The sequence below is a fragment of the Canis lupus genome, chromosome 21, assembly GCF_048164855.1.
Source record: "Canis lupus baileyi chromosome 21, mCanLup2.hap1, whole genome shotgun sequence".
Taxonomy (NCBI): domain Eukaryota; kingdom Metazoa; phylum Chordata; class Mammalia; order Carnivora; family Canidae; genus Canis; species Canis lupus.
In genome coordinates, this window is record NC_132858.1 from 21,702,827 (window position 1) to 21,716,895 (window position 14,069).

The following is a 14,069-nucleotide window of genomic DNA, read 5'->3' on the forward strand; positions in this document are numbered from 1 at the left end:
AACACCAGGTCATCACTAACAGGTAGTCGAGTGCCCCTGTGGTAGCTTTCTTGGGCTGTTATCACAAAATCCCACAGACTTAGGTACCTTAAACAACAGAGACTTATTTCCCACAGTTCTGGATAAGTCCCAGATCAAGGTCCAGAAGTGAGTTGATGCTCATTTAACCCTAATTACCTTTCAACAGCTTCATCTCCAAATACCACCACACTGGAGTAAGGCTTCAACACATGAATTGGAGGCACAGGACAAAAGGCATAACGTTAAATCACTGAGGTGTCCACTATGACAGAAAATTTGAAAGCCTGCCCTGCAAATAGCCATCACTAATTGATTGGCTTAAAATTATCCCTGGTCTATCCAGAAGCAAGAACATAGTTTATATACAATTCCTCTCTTCTACTAGGATTTGCAGAGGGTCACAATGAAACTCCCTTAGCATAGAGGTCAAAGACTTGCCACTTAGACTTCACACAGGCAACAATATACCGTTAGTTCCTAAATAAACCTTACCTTTCCCAACTTCTCTCTTCCTCTGTCATTTTCTTGATCCCAGAACACCATCAACTGTCAGGATATGGTAACCTATGAATTGCTGTCTCCCCCACTTCCTGCCTGGTTTGCCTTCCATCCATGCTCCTCTAGGCAGTCCATGATTTTAAACAACTGATCAGGGCAGCCTGGGTGGCCCAGCGGTTTAGCACCGCCTTCGTTCCAAGGCATGATCCTTGGGGACCCAGGATCGAGTCCCACATCAGGTTCCCTGTATGGAGCCTGCTTCTCCCTCTGCCAGTGTCTCTGCCTCTCTCTGTGTCTCTCATGGATAAATAAATAAAATCTTTTAAAAAAATAACTAATCATGTGCCTCCCCATTAAAAACCCTTCAACCCTTCTATTGCTCTTAAAATAAAGACCAAAATTTACACCTGAAACTAATATAACAACTGTACATTAATTATACTGGAGCTTAAAAAAAAAAAAGAATAAAGGCCAAAATGGCAACTTCCTCTTTCAGACATGGTAAAGTAACAGGAACTAGATAAAACTTTCTGCCTCAAAAAGGAGGACAAAATTGTGAAAATGATTTTCAAACATTAAACAATAGGCAGCCCAAGACATTAAACCTGAAAGCAGGGAGATGAGCCCCACAATTGTCCTAGCCACTGCCTGGAGAGAGTTCTAAGGCCACAGTACAGGATGAGTGAATCCAAAAAGAGCCTGTAGGGTCTTCTTAAATTAAGGAGGCAAACTTCAGTCTTTGGGGAGGCCTAGGCAGCTGGAATTTGCAGAGAAGAAGACCTGAGAGAAGAGACTTGACGAAGATTGAATTCTGAAGATTTGCAGAGGGTTGCCCTCAAGATTCCAACTAAGTACTGACCAGCTTTCAGGTAGGAGGAAATTTTCCAAGGCCAAAAAAGGACCACCAGAAAGTTGAGTAGAACAATCTGAGCTCAGACAGGGACTAGCAGGCTTCATGACCCCACCAGTGAGATTGGAAAGATTTCTTAGGGATGCCTGGGTGGCTCAGTGGTTGAGCATCTGCCTTCGGCTCAGGATGTGATCCCAGGGTCCGGGGATTGAGTCCCACATCAGGCTCCTTGCAGGGAGCCTGCTTCTCCCTCTACCTGTGTCTCTGCCTCTCTCTGTGTGTCTCTAATGAATAAATAAAATCTTTAAAAAAAAAAAAAAGGAAAGACTTTCTAACACAAGACATCAGTAGAGTCCTCAGAAGATTACTATCTCACTAGTGCAACAGAATTGAACCTAGACTAATGGCTGTTCTGCACCAGTATAACAAAGCTTAAAAGCTAACTTGAGAAAGATCATATTGTTTCCAATTCATTTAATTGCAGCCCAGAACAAAGCCCAAAAATATAGAAAGGAATTTTTTTAAAAAAATCCAACACCCAACAATGTAAAATTCACACTGTTGCCAAATCAAAAATAACTAGTACTGTAAAAAGCAAGAAAATACAACTTTTTTTTTTAAGATTTTGTATTTAAAAAAAGATCTTAAAAAAAAAAAAAAAAGGGGGCAGCCCGAGAGGCTCAGCGGTTTAGCACTGCCTTTGGCCCAGGGAGTGATCCTGGAGACCCTGGGATCGGGTCCCACGTCAGGCTTCTTGTGTGGAGCCTGCTTCTCCCTTTGTCTGTGTCTCTGCCTCTCTCTCCGTGTTTCTCATGAATAAATAAATAAAATCTTTTAAAAAAATAAAGATTTTGTATTTTTATTCATGAGAGACACGGAGAGAGAGGCAGAGACACAGACAGAGGGAGAAGCAGGCTCCATGCAGGGGGACCGGTGTGGGCTCCATCCTAGAACTCCAGGATCATGCCCTGAGCCGAAGGCATCCCAAGAAAATATAACTCTGGTGAAGATTTTTAGAAAACAGAATCCTTGTGCACTGTTGATAACAATGTAAATTGGTACAGCCATTCTGAAAAATACAGAGGTTCCTTAAAAAGCTTAAAATAGGGGTGACTGGGTACCTCAGTCAGTTAAGCATCTGCCTTTGCCTCAGGACATGATCCCAGAGTCCTGGGATCAAGTCCTGCATTGGGCTCCTTGTTCAGCAGGGAGTCTGCTTCTCCCTCTCCCTCTGCTGGTAGCTCCCCCTGCTTGTGTTTTCTCTGTCAAATATCAATCAATCAATCAATCAATCAATCTTAAAAAAAAAAAAAAAAGAAACCTAAAAATAGAGGCACCATATGAGCTAGTAATTCTTCTGGGTGTCTACCCGAAGAAAACAAAAACACTCACTTGAAAAGATACACGTACCCTTAAGTTTATTGCAGCATTATTTACAATAAGCCAAGATATGGAAGTAACCTAAGTATTCATCAATAGATGAATGGATAAAGAACATGTGCTATGTATACGCAATAAAATATTACTCTGCCATTAAAAAAATGAAATCTTTCCGTTTGTGACATTATGGATGGACCTAGAAGATATTATGCTAAGTGAGATAAATCAGACAGAAAAAAACAAAAACCATATGATTTCACTTAGTGGAATCTAAAAAACAAAGTAAAACAGTAAACAATGACAAATAGAAACATAATTATAAATACAGAGAATAAACTAGTAGTTGCCAGAGGGGAGGTGGGTAGGAGGATGGGTGAAATAGGTGAAGAGGATTAAGAGATACTTCCAGGCACATCTGGGTGGCTCAGCAGTTGGGCATCTGCCTTTGGCTCAGGTCATGATCCCAGGGGCCCAGGATCGGGTCCCTCCTTGGACTCCCCGCGGGGAGCCTGTCTCTCCCTCTGCCTATGTCTCTGCCTCTCTATGTGTGTCTCTCATGAATAAATAAATAAAATCTTTAAAAAGACTTTATTTATTTGAGAGTGTGTATGAGAGAGAGAGAGAGTGTGTGTGTGTGAGAGAGAGAGAGAGAGAGCACACACGCACAAACGGGGCTGGGGGAGAGAGGCAAAAGGAGAAACAGATTCCCTGCTGAGCAGGGAGTCTGATGCAAGACTCCATCCCAGGATCCCAGGATCATGATCTGAGAGGAAGGCAGACACTTAACTGACTGAGCCACCCAGGTACCTCCTCCCAAATTTTAAAAAATAAGCTCTTTGCCCCATGTGGGGCTTGAACTCGTGACCCCAAAATCAAGAGTCATATGCTCTTCCGACTGAGCTAGCCAGGTGCCCTAGGAGTAAAAACAGGACTAGAATAACCTTGCTAAACTTTCTTATTAGTTCTACCAGCTTTTTTTAAATGGATTCCTTGAGATTTTCTATATACAAGATCATGTCATGCACAGATGGAGATCGTTTTGCTTCCTCCTTTACCATCTAGATGCTTTTATTCCATTTTGTTGCCTAGTTGCTCTGATTAGAACACCTAACACAATGTTGGAAGGAAGCAGAGTTCCTTGTCTTGTTTTTGATCTTAGGGAAGAGCATCCAATTTTTCACCATTTAGTATGATGTTAGCTGTGGGTTTTCTGCAGACGTACTTTATTGGGTTGGAAAAGTCCTTTCTTTTCCTAGCTTGTTGAGGGTTTTTCATCATGAATGTGCTGTGATTTTTTTTCTGCATATATTGAGATTGATCATTTGATTTTTGTTTTATACTCTGTTGTTATGTTTTTTACATTAATTGGTTTTCATATGTTAAACCAATCTTGCATTTCTCAAGTAAATCTTGGTCATGGTGCATAATTCTTTTTTTTCTTAAGATTTTATTTATTTATTCACGAGAGACACACAGAGAGAGAGGCAGAGACACAGGCAGAGGGAGAAGCAGGCTCCATGCAGGGAGGCTGATGTGGGACTCGATCCCAGGTCTCCAGGATCACACCCTAGGCTGAAGGCAGCACTAAACTGCTGAGCTACCTGGGCTGCCCTTTTTCTTCTTCTTCTTCCTCCTTCTTCCTTCTTCCTCCTTCTTCCTCCTCCTTCTTCTTCTTCTTCCTTCTTCTTCTTCCTTCTTCTTCCTCCTCCTCCTTCTTCTTCCTTCTTCTTCCTCCTTCTTCTTCTTCCTTCTTCTTCTTCTTCCTCCTCCTCTTTCTTCTTCTTCTTCTTCTTCTTCTTCTTCTTCTTCTTCTTCTTCTTCTTCTTCTTCTTCCTCTTCTTTTTCTTCTTCTTCTTCTTCTTCTTCTTCTTCTTCTTCTTCTTCTTCTTCCTCCTCCTCTTCTTCTTCTTCTTCTTCTTCTTCTTCTTCTTCTTCTTCTTCTTCTTCTTCTTCCTCCTCCTCCTCCTCCTCCTCCCCTTCTTCTTCTTCTTCTTCTTCTTCTTCTTCTTCTTCTTCTTCTTCTCTTTTTTTTTAAAGTAGTCTCCACATTGAGCATGGAAACTGATGCCAGGCTTGAACTCACCACCCTGAGATCAAGACCTGACCAAGATCAAAAATCAAACACTCAACCACCCAGGTACCCCCGTAAGTCTTTGTTTAGGTTACTGGATTCAGTTTTTTATGGACCTTGTTGAAGATTTTTTTGCATCTGTATTCCTGAGAGACATTAGTCTGCAGTATGTTTTTTCTTGTTCTGTCTTTGTCTAGCTTTGTTATTGTTTTTCAGTAAATTTGAGAATTTTGTCCATTATTTCTTCAAGTATTTTTTTAAAGATTTTATTTATTTATTCATGAGAGACATAAAGAGAGAGACAGAGACATAGGCAAAGGCAGAAGCAGGCTCCCTGCAGGGAGTCCAGTGCAGGACTCGATCCCTGCACCCTAGGATCATGCTATGAGCCGAAGGCAGAAGCTCAACTGCTGAGCCACCTAGGCGTCCCTATTTCTTCAAGTATTTTTTTTTTTTCTGCTCTTTTCTCTCTCTCCTTTCTTCTGGTACTCCCAACATGTATGTTGGTGTGTTAATGGTCCCAATTTCTCTGAGACTCATTTCTCCTCACTCTATTTGTTCTCTTTGTTCCTCAGTTTGCATCATCTCTATTTTTTTATTTAAAATATTTTCTTTTGGGGGCAGCCCCAGTGGCTCAGCGGTTTAGTGCCACCTGCAGCCCAGGGTGTGATCCTGGAGACCTGGGATCGATCGAGTCCCATGTCAGGCTCCCTGCGTGGAGCCTGCTTCTCCCTCTGCCTGTGTCTCTGCCTCTCTCTCTGTCTATCATGAATAAATAAATAAAATCTTAAAAATAAATAAAAAAATATTTTCCTTTTTTAAGAGTTTATTTATTTCACAGAGAGAGAGTGCACACAAGCAGGGGGAGGGAGAGGGAGAAGCAGCTCCCCACCAAGCAGGGAGCCTGATGTGGGGCTGGATCCCAGGACCCTGGGATCGTGACCTGAGCTGAAGGCAGACGCTTAACCAACTGAGCCACCCAGGCGCCCTGCATCATCTCTATTGACCTATCTCAAAGTTCACTTACTCCTTCTTCTGCCTGTTCAAATATACGATTGAGCCCCTCTCCTGAGTTTTAAAATTTCATTCATTTTACTTTTTTTTAAGATTTTATTTATTTATTTACTCATGAGAAACACAGAGAGAGAGAGAGAGAGAGAGAGAGGCAGAGACACAGGCAGAGGGAGAAGCAGGCTCCTCGCTGGGAGCCCGATGAGGAACTCGACCCCAGGACCCCGGGATCATGACCTGAGCCAAAGGCAGACATGCATCCACTGAGCCACTCAGGCGCCCATCATTTTACTCTTCAACTCCATAGTTTTCACTTGTTTTTTTATGATTTCTATATTTTTATTGCTATTTGAAGGACCATTGTCATTATATACACCTTTACTTTGTTAATTATGGCTTCCTTTATTTCTGTGAACATGTTCATAATAGCCTCTTTGAAGTCTTTTTTCTGATAAATCTGATATCCCTTAGACAAGTTCTGTTGCCTGCTTTTTCTTGGGGTTTGGTCATACTATTCTGTTTCTTTGCATATGTCCTAGTTTTTGTTGGAAACTGGATGTTTCAGACAATATATTGTAGCTTGTAGTAACTCTTGAGTATTGGTCCCCACCCCTTTCCAGGACTTGTTATGTGTTTATTTATTTAGGGACTGACTGGATTACCTCAGTGAAGTCTCCCCTCCTTACTACCCCCTTGCATGGTAGTCGAGCCTCTGGTGTTGCTCCTCAGAAAAAGTGTAGTTTGGGGTATGCCCACAATCACACTGAGATGACAGTGGTTTGGGTAGGGCTGTCTTCCTCTTTTCCTTAACCACACCCAGCTGTTAAACTTCACTAATTTCTAGCTGATTGCTCTATTTTTAACAGTTTATGCCTGGGCCTAAATTGGTCTACAAATTACTCCAATCAAGGCTCACTTGAAGGAAGAATTTCTGAGTTTAGTGTCTGATATTCACTCTGACCTCAGCTGTCATGTTTAGTTATCTTCCAAATACCAGCCTATAGTTTAGCTTGTGTCATAGATCTCCTCCCAACTGCCTTTCACCATAACCTGAATTTTTTTTTAAAGATTTTATTTATTCATGAGAGACACAGAGAGTCAGAGTTACAGGCAGAGGGATAAGCAGACTCCTCAAGGCAGCCTGATATGGGACTTGATCCCAGGACTCCAGGATCATGCTGTGAGCCTAAGGTAGATGCTCAACCACTGAGCCACCCAGGCATCCCTGTATCCAGTTCTTTAAAAGAAAGCTTTTGTCATTGGATTTAGAACTTCTCATACTGAACTTTGAAGGCACAACCTGACATCCCCCTCATTGTTTATCTTGCTATGTATCCAACACGGTCCATGCCCTAAGTGCTCTGTGTATATGTATTTTATTTAAAAAGCAGATGACTGGGATCCCTGGGTGGCGCAGTGGTTTGGCGCCTGCCTTTGGCCCAGGGCGCGATCCTGGAGACCTGGGATCGAATCCCACGTCGGGCTCCCGGTGCATGGAGCCTGCTTCTCCCTCTGCCTATGTCTCTGCCTCTCTCTCTCTGTGACTATCATAAATAAATAAATTTAAAAAAAAAGCAGATGGTTAACTCAGTGGGTGTAATTTACTATTAATTCACTGCCTGTAAAAACATTAGCTCTCAAATCCATTCATCGTAAAAAATATTAATTTTTTTTGGCTAACTGGAAAACAATATTTATAATTCATTACCTAGTTTATTAAGCATCCATTCTGTATGAAGTGTTTTGTTTTTGAGATTTACACAGCAATAAAAATTAAAATGAAGATAAACTAAGATTTATTAACTACTAGTGAAAATAGAAATTATTTCTTCTGGATACTTGGGCCATACATCCTGGGTCTTTTTATTTTTTTATTCCTTATTTTTATAGATTTTTAAAAAAAGTAATCTCTACACCCAATGTGGAGCTCAAATTCACAACCCTGAGATCAAGAGTATGCAGTGAGTCAGTTTTCTCTTTTTTGTTGTTGTTTTTAAGATTTACTTATTTACTTACTTCTTTACTTAAGAGAAAGAGAGTATGAGCAGAGGGAGGGGCAGAAAGAGAAACTCCACAAGCAGACTCTCCACTAAGCTAGAGCCCAAGGTGGGCTCCATCCCAAGACCCTGAGGTCATGACCTGAGCTGAAACCAAGAGTCAGCTGCTTAACCAGCTGAGCCACCCAGGAGCCCCTCACTTTCAGTTTTGTGTGTGTGTGTGTGTGTGTGTGTGTGTGTGTGTGTGTGTTTAAGATTTTATTTATTTATTTGACAGAGAGAGAGAGAGACCACAAGCAGGGGAGCAGCAGGCAGAGAGCAGAGGGAGAAGCAAGCTCCCTGCTGAGCAGTGAGCCCCACACAGGATCCTGAGATCATGACCTGAGCTGAAGGCAGATGCTTAACTGACTGAGCCACCCAGGGGTCCCTCTCTTTCTGTTTTTAAGATTCTTTGTCTTTTGACAGTTTGACAAACATGTCTAGGCTTAGATTTCCTTGATTTTATCCTACTTAGAATTTGTTAAGCTTTTTGACTGTGTTGATTCATATTTTTGCCAAATTTAGGAAGTATTTTGGTCATTAGTCCTTCAAATATTCTTTCTATCCCTTTCTATCTCTACTCTCTTTCTAGCAATCCCATCTAGGGTTCATATGCTTGGATGGTGTACCACAGGTCTCTAAGGTGCTCATTTTCTTCACTTCTTTTTCTTTCTCTTTATGACACGGAATCATTTCAATTAAGCTATCTTGAAGTGTGCCGATTCTCTCTTCTTCCAGCTTGAATATGCTGTTGAGCTCCTCCAGTGAATTTTTCACTTAAGTTATACTTTTCAACTCCATTTTGTAATTTGTCTGTTTATTGATACTGTGTATTTGGGTTTTTTTTTTTAAGATTTTATTTATTTATTCAAGAGAGGCGCAGAGACACAGGCAGAGGGAGAAGCAGGCTCCCTGCAGGAAGCCCAATGCGGGACTTGATCCCAGGACCCCAGGATCACAACCAGAGCTGAAGGCAGATGCTCAACCACTGAGTCACACCAGATATTCTGTGTTTGATAAGACATTGTTACCATACAGTCCTTTAATTCTCTAAACGTGTTTTATTTTAGTTCTTTGATCGTATTTATAACAGCTGATCTTAAGTTTTTGTCTAGTAAATTGAAAACACTGGATGTCCTCAGGGTCAATTTCTTTCTTTCTTTTTTTAAAGTAAGCCCTACACCCAACATAGGGCTTGAACTCACAACCCGGAGATCAAGAGTCACACACTCTTCCCACTGAGTCAGCCAGGCACCCCGGCTCTTAACTTTTTGTCTGGAATATCGACCTTAATCAAATATTTCAGTCGATATTCCAGACAAATGCAAACTAAAAGCAACATGCATCTAAATTCCACAAAAAGACTAAATATAAATATAAGATAAAGATTTTATTTCTACTTAAAAATTTTTTTTTTTTTTTTTTTTTTTTTTTTTTAAATTTTTATTTATTTATGATAGGCACACAGTGAGAGAGAGAGAGGCAGAGACACAGGCAGAGGGAGAAGCAGGCTCCATGCACCGGTAGCCCGACGTGGGATTCGATCCCGCATCTCCAGGATCACGCCCTGGGCCAAAGGCAGGCGCCAAACCGCTGCGCCACCCAGGGATCCCTACTTAAAAATTTTTTTAAACATTTATTCATTTGTTTGAGAGAGAGTGTGTGCACGCACACAAGAAAGGGAGGGGCAGAGGCAAAGAGACAGACAGAATCACAAGCAGACCCTCTGAGTTCAGGGCCTGACTCAGGGCTTCATCTCACAACCCATGAGATCATGACCTGAGATGAAACTAAGGGTCAGACACTCAACCGACTGAGCCACCCAGATGCCCAAGATAAAGATTTAAAAAAAAAAAAAAAGATTTTATTTATTTATTCATGACAGAGAGAGAGAGAGAGGCAGAGGGAGAAGCAGGTCCCATGCTGGGAGCCCGACGTGAGACTCGATCCCAGGTCTCCAGGATCACACCGTGGGCTGAAGGCGGCACTTAACTGCTGGTCCACCGGGGCTGCCCCCAAGATATAGATTTTAAAAACTAATTTTAATTAGAAAAAAATTATGAGGCGTGGCAGGGTAGCTCAGTTGGTTAAGGATCTGCCCTCAGCTCAGGTCATGATCCCAGGATTCTGGGATCAAGCCTCGAATTGGGCTCCCTGCTCAGCTCTGCAGTTCCCCCTGCTTGTGCTCTCTCTCTCTCTCTCAAATAAATAATTAAAATCTAAAAGTTATAAGTTTCGGGGATCCCTGGGTGGCTCAGTGGTTTAGCGCCTGCCTTTGGCCCAGGGCGCAATCCTGGAGTCCAAGGATCGAGTCCCATGTTGGGCTCCCGGCATGGAGCCTGCTTCTCCCTCTGCCTGTGTCTCTGCCTCTCCCTCTATCTATGTCTATCATAAATAAATAAAATCTTTAAATAAATAAATAAATAAATAAATAAATAAAAGTTATAAGTTTCATAATAAAATGGTGAAGTGAATTTTGGTATATTTATGTGATAAAAGATTATGTGGTCTATAAAAATGTTTATGAAAGATTCTTAAGGTCTTATTAAGCAAAATATGCAAATACAAAATTTTATACACAGTAAAATATCAAATACATAAAATACATGTTGCTAAATGTTTTTTTTTTGCTAAATGTTTTTTTAAATGCCTCAAATGTTAATAGTGATTGCTTCTAGATGGTGAGATTTTTAAAATATATTTCTTAAGCTGCAAATGTTCTACAGTGTGCAATTACTTTTATCCTATGCCATGAAAGGTAAACTTTGCTTAAAACACAAGTCCTTTCCTCTTCCAACTTGGAATCAAAATACTGGACTTAGCTATTGACTGACAATGGAGAGCCGAGAGTGTTTACCAAGACATTGTGTTAATGGCAGATCCATGACTAGAAACCTTCAACTCTTCATACTTCATACTTCTCTAGAGGGAGCAGACTTTTGCAGGGGCTTTTTTGTCTGTGTTCATTGGCATATCCAGGTTCCTGGCTTCTTCATCTCTAAGTCTGGAATATCTGAGACAAAAAGAAAACTCATTACCATGTCATTCTTGGGTTCCAAGGCCCCCAGTCTGACTTATTTTCTACATCCTTCAGGGCCTTCTTGTTAGTATCTAGGGTTTGGGAGTGTACTTACCAGAAGGAATGGGAAAATGTACTTCTAGTCTATCTTCCTGGAGTCTGTACCTAATTTTGAATTTATAATTTTATAATATTATCCCCCTACCATTCCCACTCATTCTCCTCATTCTCTTCCTTCTCCTTTTGTTTTTAAAGCGGGCCCACAGATTTGCAGTAAGTTTCAGGCCTCACAGAAACTGGATCCACCTCAGTTATTGGCACATGACAAGAAATCAATAAAATTTTTTTTTAATTTTATTTTTTTAAAGATCTTTATGTATTTATTCATGAGAGACACAGAGACAGAGAAAGAGGCAGAGACACGGGGAGAGGGAGAAGCGGGCCCCATGCAGGGAGCCCAATGTGGGACTTGATCCCGGGTCTCCAGGATCACACTTTGGGCTGAAGGCGGCGTTAAACTGCTGAGCTACCAGGGCTACCCAATAAAATATTTTTTTTAAATGGATAAATGATTTGGTCCCATAGTTAAGACCTAATGAAATTAGGATGCCTGGTGGTTCAGTGGTTGAGCATCTGCCTTCAGCTCAGGGCATGATCCTGGAGTCCGGGATCCAGTCCCACATCGGGCTCCCTACAGGGAGCCTGCTTCTCCCTCTGCTTATGTCTCTGCCTCTCTCTCCATGTCTCTCATGAATAAATAATAAGTATTTTAAAAGACAAAGTACAGGGATCCCTGGGTGGCGCAGCAGTTTGGCGCCTGCCTTTGGCCCAGGGCGTGATCCTGGAGACCTGGGGTCGAATCCCACGTCGGGCTCCCGGTGCATGGAGCCTGCTTCTCCCTCTGCCTGTGTCTCTGCCTCTCTCTCTCTCTTTCTCTCTCTCTCTGTGACTATCATAAATAAATAAAAATTTAAAAAAATAAAAATAAAAAAAACAAAGTACAGTTGAATCTTGTGACTTAAAAAAGAAGATCTAATGAAAATATGGTACTTGACATTGAATCCTACAAAGAACGGTGCCATTGAAATATTGGAAAATTACGAGAAACACAAATCTTAAAAAAAAAAAAGAAAAATCTAATTGGAAACACCCCTCAAGCAATGATGCAAACTGGATATCTTCAGTATCTTAATATTCTGGGGAATGCCTTTTGGTTTTGAAAAAAAGTGAACTGAAACAAAGCAGCTAAGCGGTGACCAATTGCTGCTTAAAGGCTCTCGCGAACTTGTATAAGCAGCACAAGATTTTACCTTTCATCTAAATCCTAAATAGAAGGCAGCCTGGGTGGGTCAGCGGTTTAGCGCCGCCTTCAGCCCAGGGCGTGATCCTGGAGTCCCGGGATCGAGTCCCACATTGGGCACCCTGCATGGAGCCTGCTTCTCCCTCTGCCTGTGTCTCTGCCTCTTTCTGTGTCTTTCATGAATAAATAAATAAAAATCTTAAAAAAAAAAAAAAGGAAAAAAGAATACTTTGTAGATCCACTTGAGTAATATGGATATTTAAAAAATAATAATAATAAAAAAATAAATCCTAAATAGAAGCCTCATGGATCATCTATTCTAGCAGTCCCTAAATCTTGCTGCATCCTGAAATCACTTAGGAAGCTTATTTCCAAGTGCAAAAGAGATGGAACATTTTTGTACACACCCTACTGGTAATTATTAAATTATATACTCTTTGGACTTCCAAGCAGCAATTTATAATTGGCTCCTGGCAAACTGCAACTGAAAAGGCCATAGGAACTTAAAAACAAGGAGAAAATCTGCATCAACAAGTTGATATAATTCCAGCACTCCAAATTTAGAAAAATTCTGCTAAGCGGAGTATTGAATGGGACGAGATTGCAGAAAAACACCAGAGATGACATTCAACTGTTCTTCCAAACAAAACAGGATGTTGATACAGTGAGTAAATGGAGATCTTGGCAGACTCCAACTATCAACCTCTAATTCAAAGGAATAAAGAAAGAGTGGCAGAAAGGATAAGTCACAAGACTTAAGTGAAGTAGTTCAATCAAAACACTCTCCCCACATTTAAAAGGCCTTCCAAAGCCGCGGGTCCAAAGCCGTGGGAGTTGGAAAGCCTCAGGGCAAGCACCTCCTCGGTAAACATAGGCAGGTGGTGTGGTATTTCCCCACTAAGAGGAAGTTGCAATAGGAAAGACAGTAAATATAGTCACACCATGTAGATGGAGTGAGAACTTGCCCAAACATTAAGTTAGAAAGCTGGCCCTCCTATAGAGATTTCATCAAACACAAAAAAGAAGCTCTTAGGATGTTGGATTATAGACCTGGCCATGTACATTTACACCCATGAGCTCTCTGTCTAAAGACTGGAAAGAAGGTACTTAACAACACAACAGTGTATAATGTGGAGATCCAAGGAGGATCTCTTTCCCCTGTGTTAAAGCAAATGTTAAGCTTGAACAGACCTCTCCTCTTCTAAAAATGAAACAAAACAAAACTGAAAAACCTTGAAATGGGTGTACCTAGGGGGCTTAGTCAGTTGGACTACTGACACTTGGTTTTGGCTCAGGTCATGATCTCAGGGTCATGGGATGGAGTCCCCTGACAGGCTCCAGCAGAGTGATTCTTTCCCTCTTCCTCTCTCTCCCTTTCTGTCCCTCCCCTGGCTTGTGTGCATGTTATCTCTCTCTCTCTCTCTCATAAATAAATAATATCTTTAAAAAAAACTTGAAATGGAGCTTATGGGACAATTCTGCAATGTAAATAAAAGAACCTAATAGCATGGAGGAAAGAGTCTGTTTTTCTTTTTTTTTTTTTAAGATTTTATTTATTTATTCATGAGAGACACACAGAGAGAGAGAGAGAGAGAGAGAAAGGCAGAGACACAGGCAGAGGGAGAAGCAGGCTTCCCTCAAGGAGCCCAATATGGGACTCGATCCCGGATCCCGGTATCACACCCTGAGCCAAAGGCAGCCGTTCAACCGCTCAACTGCTGAGCCACCCAGGCATCCCAAGAGTCTATTTTTCAATCCTCAATTCACCAGATATTCACTGAATGCCTACTGGGTGCCAGGCACTCTTCTGGGTGCCCAGTATAAGTCAACGAATTTTCCATTGAGGGAGGGGGAGGAAACAGGCAATAAACAACAGATTTTTT

General features: G+C 41.4%; 1 long non-coding RNA gene across 2 annotated transcripts in view; it reads right to left on the reverse strand.

Annotated features, from left to right (window-relative positions):
- Window positions 1-10,474: 10,474 nt before the first annotated feature.
- The window catches only part of LOC140612857 (uncharacterized), a 36,246-nt gene continuing 32,651 nt past the window's right edge, over window positions 10,475-14,069 (reverse strand). For both annotated transcript variants that reach the window (XR_012013963.1, XR_012013965.1), the window contains one exon: window positions 10,475-10,880. This is a non-coding gene — a long non-coding RNA (uncharacterized lncRNA). The remainder of the gene's footprint in view (window positions 10,881-14,069) is intronic.